Source organism: Giraffa tippelskirchi, chromosome X (genome assembly GCF_054371585.1).
Source record: "Giraffa tippelskirchi isolate mGirTip1 chromosome X, T2T-mGirTip1v1.2.pri, whole genome shotgun sequence".
In the NCBI taxonomy this organism is placed as follows: Eukaryota; Metazoa; Chordata; class Mammalia; order Artiodactyla; family Giraffidae; genus Giraffa; species Giraffa tippelskirchi.
Window position 1 is genome coordinate 61,674,037 of NC_137289.1, and position 6,554 is coordinate 61,680,590.

At 39.0% G+C, this 6,554-nt stretch overlaps 1 pseudogene; it reads right to left on the minus strand.

The window, feature by feature from the left end:
- Positions 1 to 1,026: 1,026 nt before the first annotated feature.
- On the minus strand, positions 1,027 to 1,277 carry LOC145535811 (CDC42 small effector protein 2 pseudogene; annotated as a pseudogene).
- Positions 1,278 to 6,554: the final 5,277 nt, after the last annotated feature.

The following is a 6,554-nucleotide window of genomic DNA, read 5'->3' on the forward strand; positions in this document are numbered from 1 at the left end:
CAAGGATTCTCGGCAATAACCTTAAGTCACCATCCAGGTTGTTCTCACAGACAACAACACAGCCAGGTCAACCACTGCTCCTGGCGACTTCCACTGTCCCAAATTGTGGACATGGAGAGGCCAATGACTCCAGAACCTTCACTTAGAAGTAGAGACTAGAAGCTCAACAAACTACTGCTGGAAGCCAACTGGATACCACAGTATTAAACATAAACAAGTAAGAACTGAGACCAAGCACACAAAGAAATCAGCAGCTACTAAGAACATGATGCTCAGAGTCAAACTGGATGAGGGTATCACCACACACTCCATACATAACCACACTTTTTTACAATCCCAGGTGCTGGCTCTCAAATATATAGAACATTTACAACAGAATGAATGCCTTATGGATGCAAGCTTTTCTTTTATTACAATTCCAACTAAATAAAGTCATACTTCTAAAATAAGCTACAAGTTGCCTTTTTCTGTGAAATTGATGTGTCTTGGTGCCACAGCTCACCTTTCTCTAATAGAAGCAGTATCCATCCACCCACGACAGCCAGGAACTGTCAATTTCTGGCATTCCTTGGGCTCCCACACAAGCAACTTCATAAAACATGCAGACACTACTCTGCTGCAGTTTCATTTGAATAGAAATGATCATTGTGCTTACAGGTTGCATACCTTCCGAAATATACATAAGCGGTGACAAATTAACAAATGATAACAGGTCTTTGCTTACCAATAAAATCAATAAGGCAGAGGGGTTGAAGGTGGAAGGAGAAAAAAATGTGGGGGAAGAATGCAAAACAGTGCTAGCATTCACAAAAAAGATCATGCTAAAATCAGATCCATATTCATAAAAATCAAGAATTAAGCCACAATCCGAAGAACTCTGTCCATGAGTCCAAAAGCATGCATGCTAGCTGAAGGAAATACAGGATTCTTCTGACAAGTTTCTTCAAAGCAGAACAGTAACATGTCACTGGTGCAATCACAACAGGATGAATAAGACGCCATCACGCTTTGAGGAAAAGTCCGGGACTATCCTGCCTTCATGTCCACCAGCTACATCTGCACGTTGGTGGCCATGCCACCCCCCATAGCCTCCCTTGGACTATATGCAGTTCTGCATGGAACTGGCAGAATTCATCCCACTGAACAGGTTGCCACATGAGCCATATGTACATGAAGTTTATGGGCTCTCCAATCATACTTTGGCCAACCCACTGGTGCCTTTTTGGCTGAGGCTGTTCTGTGATACCTCAGTTGAAACGCAACCAGAATTCACTCATGCTCATAGTCCATGTTATAAACGAGCACCAATGAAGTTCCCAAATCTCAACTCAGGAAGCTTCACAAAGCACACTTCTCAATGTGATCAATGTCCAGTGATGCCAAAATAGGAACGTTATTACTTCTCTGTGTTTTTGTTCCTGGAAGTCAAGTATCTTATATAGTCAATCTAATAAAGAAAATGTCTGATTACTTCCTTTCTTTGTTTCTGACACACAGAGGCTTGTTTCTGAACCACCAGGAAAGGTATAAAAATTGTCTTGACTCAGGGCCTCAACAGGTAGTCACTCACTCCTTTCAAAAGAGCTATCTCTGGGTTGAGAACATTCCATATTATGCATACAGATGACTGCAGACTCACTGTCATTGGGAGCTGGGGTTCCTTGAAAGTTTCTTCTCATTTGGGTTCGAGGTTTTACTCAAAAATCCACACACTCACAGCTGATCCTATCATAGCCTTTGTCTCCACCACTCACTCTTGGCAGCAGCCACGCTGTTGGTGCCAGCTCCACAGCTACAACTCCCCCTTGATTTTTTTTTTAATCCCTTGATTTTTATATAGTGTCCTTCTCTGTCTCTTATAACAGTCTTTATTTTAAAGTCTGGTTTGTCTGATATGAATATTGCTACTCCAGCTTTCTTTTGATTTCCATTTACATGGAATGCCTTCTTTCATCCCCTTACTTTTAGTCTGTATGTGTCCCTAGGTCTGAAGTGGGTCTCTTGTGAACAGTAGGTATATGAGTCCAGTCCATCTAAGTCTTTTGGTTGAAGCATTCAGTTCACTTGCATTTACAGTAATTATATATGTTCCTATTGCCATTTTCTTAATTGTTTTCAGTTTGGTTTCATAGGTATTTTTTTCTTCCCTTCCTCTTTTATTCTCTTCCATTTTGATTTGATGGCCATCTTTAGTGTTCTTTTTGGGTTTCTTTTTTCTTTATTGTGTGTGTATCTATTATAGTTTTTGGATTTTTTTCCATGAGATTTTGATATAGCATTCTATATATGTTCAAGGTTGTTTTAAGTTTCTGGCCTCTTTCTCACCTGGAGGAATCCTTTTAAAATTTATTGCAGAGCTGCTCTGGTGATGCTGAATTCTCTTAGTTTTTGCTTGTCTATAATGCTTTTGATTTCTCTGACAAACCTAAATGAGAGTCTTGCTGGTTAGAACATTCTTGGCTGTAAATTCTTCCCTTTCATCACTTTAAATAAATCACGACACTTTCTTTTGACCTGTAGAGTTTCTGCTGAGATATCAGCTAATTACCTTATGCAAGTTCCCTTGTATATTATTTGTCATTTTTCCTGTTGATTTTAGTAATTGTCCTTGTCTTTAATTTTTCCCAATTTCAATATTATGTGTCTTGGTGTGTTCTTCCTTGGGTTATCCTGTGGCACTCTCTATACTTCCTGGACATGGGTCACTGTTTCCCTTCCCATGTTAGGGAAGTTTTCAGCTAATACATCTTCATATATTTCCTCTGGTCCTTTCTATCTTCTCCTCTGGGACTTCTATAATGCAAATATTGGTGTATTTAATGTTGTCCCAGAGGTCTCAGACTGCCTTCATTTTTTTTCATTCTTTTTCTGTTTTCTGTTCCCCAGCAGTGATACCCATCATTCTGTTTTCCAGCTCACTTGTTGGCTCTAGTGCTCATTTGCTCTGTCATTGCTTCCTTCTAGTTTATTTTTTATTTCAATGATTATATTGTTCATCTCTGTTTTTTTTTCCTTGTTGTTGTTGTTCTTTAGTTCTTTGTTAAACATTTCTTGCATCTTCTCCTCATTGCCTTCATTCTATTTCTGAGATTGTGGATCATCTTCACTATCATTATTCTGAATTGTTTTTCTAAAAGATTGCATATCTCCACTTCAGTTATTTATTTATTTTTCTTTTCTAGGATTTTTATCTTGTTCTTACATAATCATCTGTTGTTTCATTTTATCTAACTTTTTGTGACTGTGGTTTTTGTTCCACAGGCTGCAGGATTGTACTTCTTGCTTGGCTGTCTGCCCTCTGATGGATAAGTTTATCTAAGAAGCTCATGCAATCTTCCTTATGGGAAGGGCTGTGGTGGGTTGAGTTGGGTCTTGTCCCTCTGGTGGGCAGGGATGTGGTCAGTAAAATTTTAATCCACTTGTCTGCTGATGGGTGGGACTGTATCGTTTGGCCTATCATCTGTTTGGTAGGGCTAATGGTGGAGTCCTGGTGAATTCACACCAATAAGTACTTCCCAAAATTGCTATTGCCAGTGTCTTTGTCCCCACAATGAGCCATAGCCACCCCCTGCCTCTGCAGGAGACCCTCCAATACAAGCAGGTAGGTATGGCAAAGTCTTTTATGGGAAGACTATTTTTTCCCCTCTAGGTCCTGGTCCACATGAGACTTTGTGTGTGCCCTCCGAGAGTGGAGGTTCTTTTTCCCCTAATCCCTTGGACATCTTGCAACTAAATCCTGCTGAACTTCAAAGCCAGATTCGCTGGGGACTCTTCCTCCCATTGTCTGACCCCATGCCTTACAGGAGGCTCAGAACTTTCATTCCAGCGAGAGAACTTTGGTGGTATAACTATTTTCCAGTTTGTGAATCACCCATTGGTGGATATGGGATTTGATTTTATTGTTATTGTGCCCTTCCTACCATATACTTGTGTCTTCTCCTTTGCCTTTGAATGTAGGGTACTGTTGTTGGTAGGTCCAGCATTTTTTTGTCAATGGTTGTTCAGCAGTTAGTTGTGATTCCTGTATTTTCATAAGAAGGATGGAACACATGTCCTTTTTCTCTGTCATCTTTAAAAAAAAATCTATTTATTTTTGCCTGCATTGTGTCTTCATTGCTGTATGTAGTCTTTCCCTAGTTGCAGTGAGTGGGAACTACTCTCTAGTTGTTATGCACAGGCTTCTCTTTGCAGCTGCTTCTCTTGTCCAGCAAGGTCTAGAACATGCAGGCTTCAGTAGTTGTGGCATGTGGGCTTGGATGCTCTGCAGTATGTGGAATCTTCCCAGACTAGGGATTGAATCCATGTCCCCTGCTTTGGCAGGCAGATTCTTAACCAGTGGACCACCAAGGAAGCTCCTATTCCATCATCTTGAGCTAATCTCTGTATACAGTGTTTTTAAAACCCTTACAAATTTATTGGGAAGATGCCCTAGGACCACACATATATAGTTTCAGATTCAAATTTTCCATACTCCAGGACTTAGACAAAGGGCTCAAGACTTGTATGGCTGAATCCAAGGACTATGCCCTTTGTGGAAGTAACAGAGTTTCCAACACAGAGATTCTGCTTAATGTGAAAATCCAAAGATGAAGTCAAGAGCTGAGTGCCACCTAGCAGGTCTGTGACCTTCCCCTACTTGCCCCACCATGGTAGGGAGCTTCCCATTCTCCCTTTTTCCAGACAAGACTTCCTCAGTGAAGTGCTGAGGTCACCAAAGCCAGTTACAGTGTGTCCCTCTCATCACTTTGGCATCCAGCTCCACTGATGACCCACCATTCCATGCTAAGACTCCATCAAGGTGAGCAGGCAGCCTGCACTGACCATCCAGCTATAATGTAGGGAAATATCAGTATTGTCTCTTTGCCATCCTGTGTGTTAGAGTCTGGATATTTTTGGCATTCTGTGAAGGTCTTGTCTTGTTGGAGAAATAATATGATAAATGATTTTTTTAATGTTCATGATATGAAAATAGGTTCTATTAAAGCAGGAAACCTCATGTTCTGTTCTATTTTATATGCTCTTTTTAAAAAAATGAACTGCACAAGTATCTTGGGGGTATTTTCATGGTTTTAAAAGGATGAATGTCATCTCAGAAAACAATGACACACAAAATTAAGATACAGAAACTTGTCAGAATCAGGGGACCAGAAAAGTCAGGACAAAAAGCAGTATATCTTGGTATAGCTCTCTCATGGCTTCAATTCCCTAAGGCAATATTGTTCCTTAAGGCTGCACACATGATGGGTCCCTGCAAGATCTGAAAAAACTGAAAAATTTCCCATAAAACAAATTTTTATCTTTGGGACCTACCTTACTTTTCTGGAAGAATTTACACTGATAATCAATGCATTTTGCCTTTTTAATTCTTAGACAAAATAAGGAACTGAAAATATCTATATTCTCATTTGGAGAAAAAGTGACTCCTGTTTTCAGGTACTCCATGAAACTCATATCCTAGTTCACAAATTATCTACGAGGCACTTTATAGACTTTAACTCAGTTGATTCTTGCAATAATCAAGTGAGGTAGGCATTGTTATTTCCATTTTCTATATGAAGAAAAGAGGCTCCAAGAAATTTGTATAAGACCACAGATGTAGTGAGTTGCAAAGCTGAGTAATTGTGTTCATGAGGGTTCTCTAGAGAAATAGAACCAACAGGATGTGCTTATTAATAGAGATTTATAATAAAGAATTGGTAAAAATAATTGTTATGACTGGCTAGTCCAAATCTGCATTGTGGGTCAGCAGGCTTGAGACTAAGGAGAGCCAATGGTGAAGAAGAAGTCCATCGACATACTGCTGGAGGTTTCTCTGTTGCTCAGGGAGGGTTTCTTTTTGTTTTCTGTATTCAAGCCTTCAGCTGATTAAATGAGGCCCATCCACATTATGAAGAGTGATGGATTTACTCAAAATCCACTGATTTAAATGTTACTGTCATTCAAAAACACCCTCCAAACTCATACATAAAACTAACCATCACATATATAAACTAGGAAGTCTGATTACAGAGTTTTTTTTTATAATTTTGGGCATTTAACATGTAAGTGTCTACTATTAAGCATTTCTAATGTGCCTCACAACACTTTTATGAAGTTAATACTCTTATGATCCTTATTTTACAAATGAAGAGAGTGATGCTTGAGAAACTAGGAAACTAGCATATAGTTACACAGCAAGTAAACATTGAAGCTAGAATTTGAATGCAAGATTTTTAAATAAAAAAATAAACTTTATTTTTAAAATAAAAATCTTATTGTATATATAATAACTTCTTTCCCTTGCAAAACAAAACCCCATGATCTTCATTGCACTGTGGAGATAATAAAAACTTAATTGACAAGTGGCCATATATATGTTAAGTCCACTTCTAAAGGTTTTACAGTATGTGCTATGATCATCCTCATTTTACAGATGAGAAAATTGAGACATAGAGATGTGAGTGGCAGAGTGAAAACTCAAACCAAGGCAGTCTGATTCTGGAGCCTGGGCCTTTTACCTCTGTTAATAACATTTTTGCAGAATTACTACTAATAGTAAGCATAAAAAATCAGGA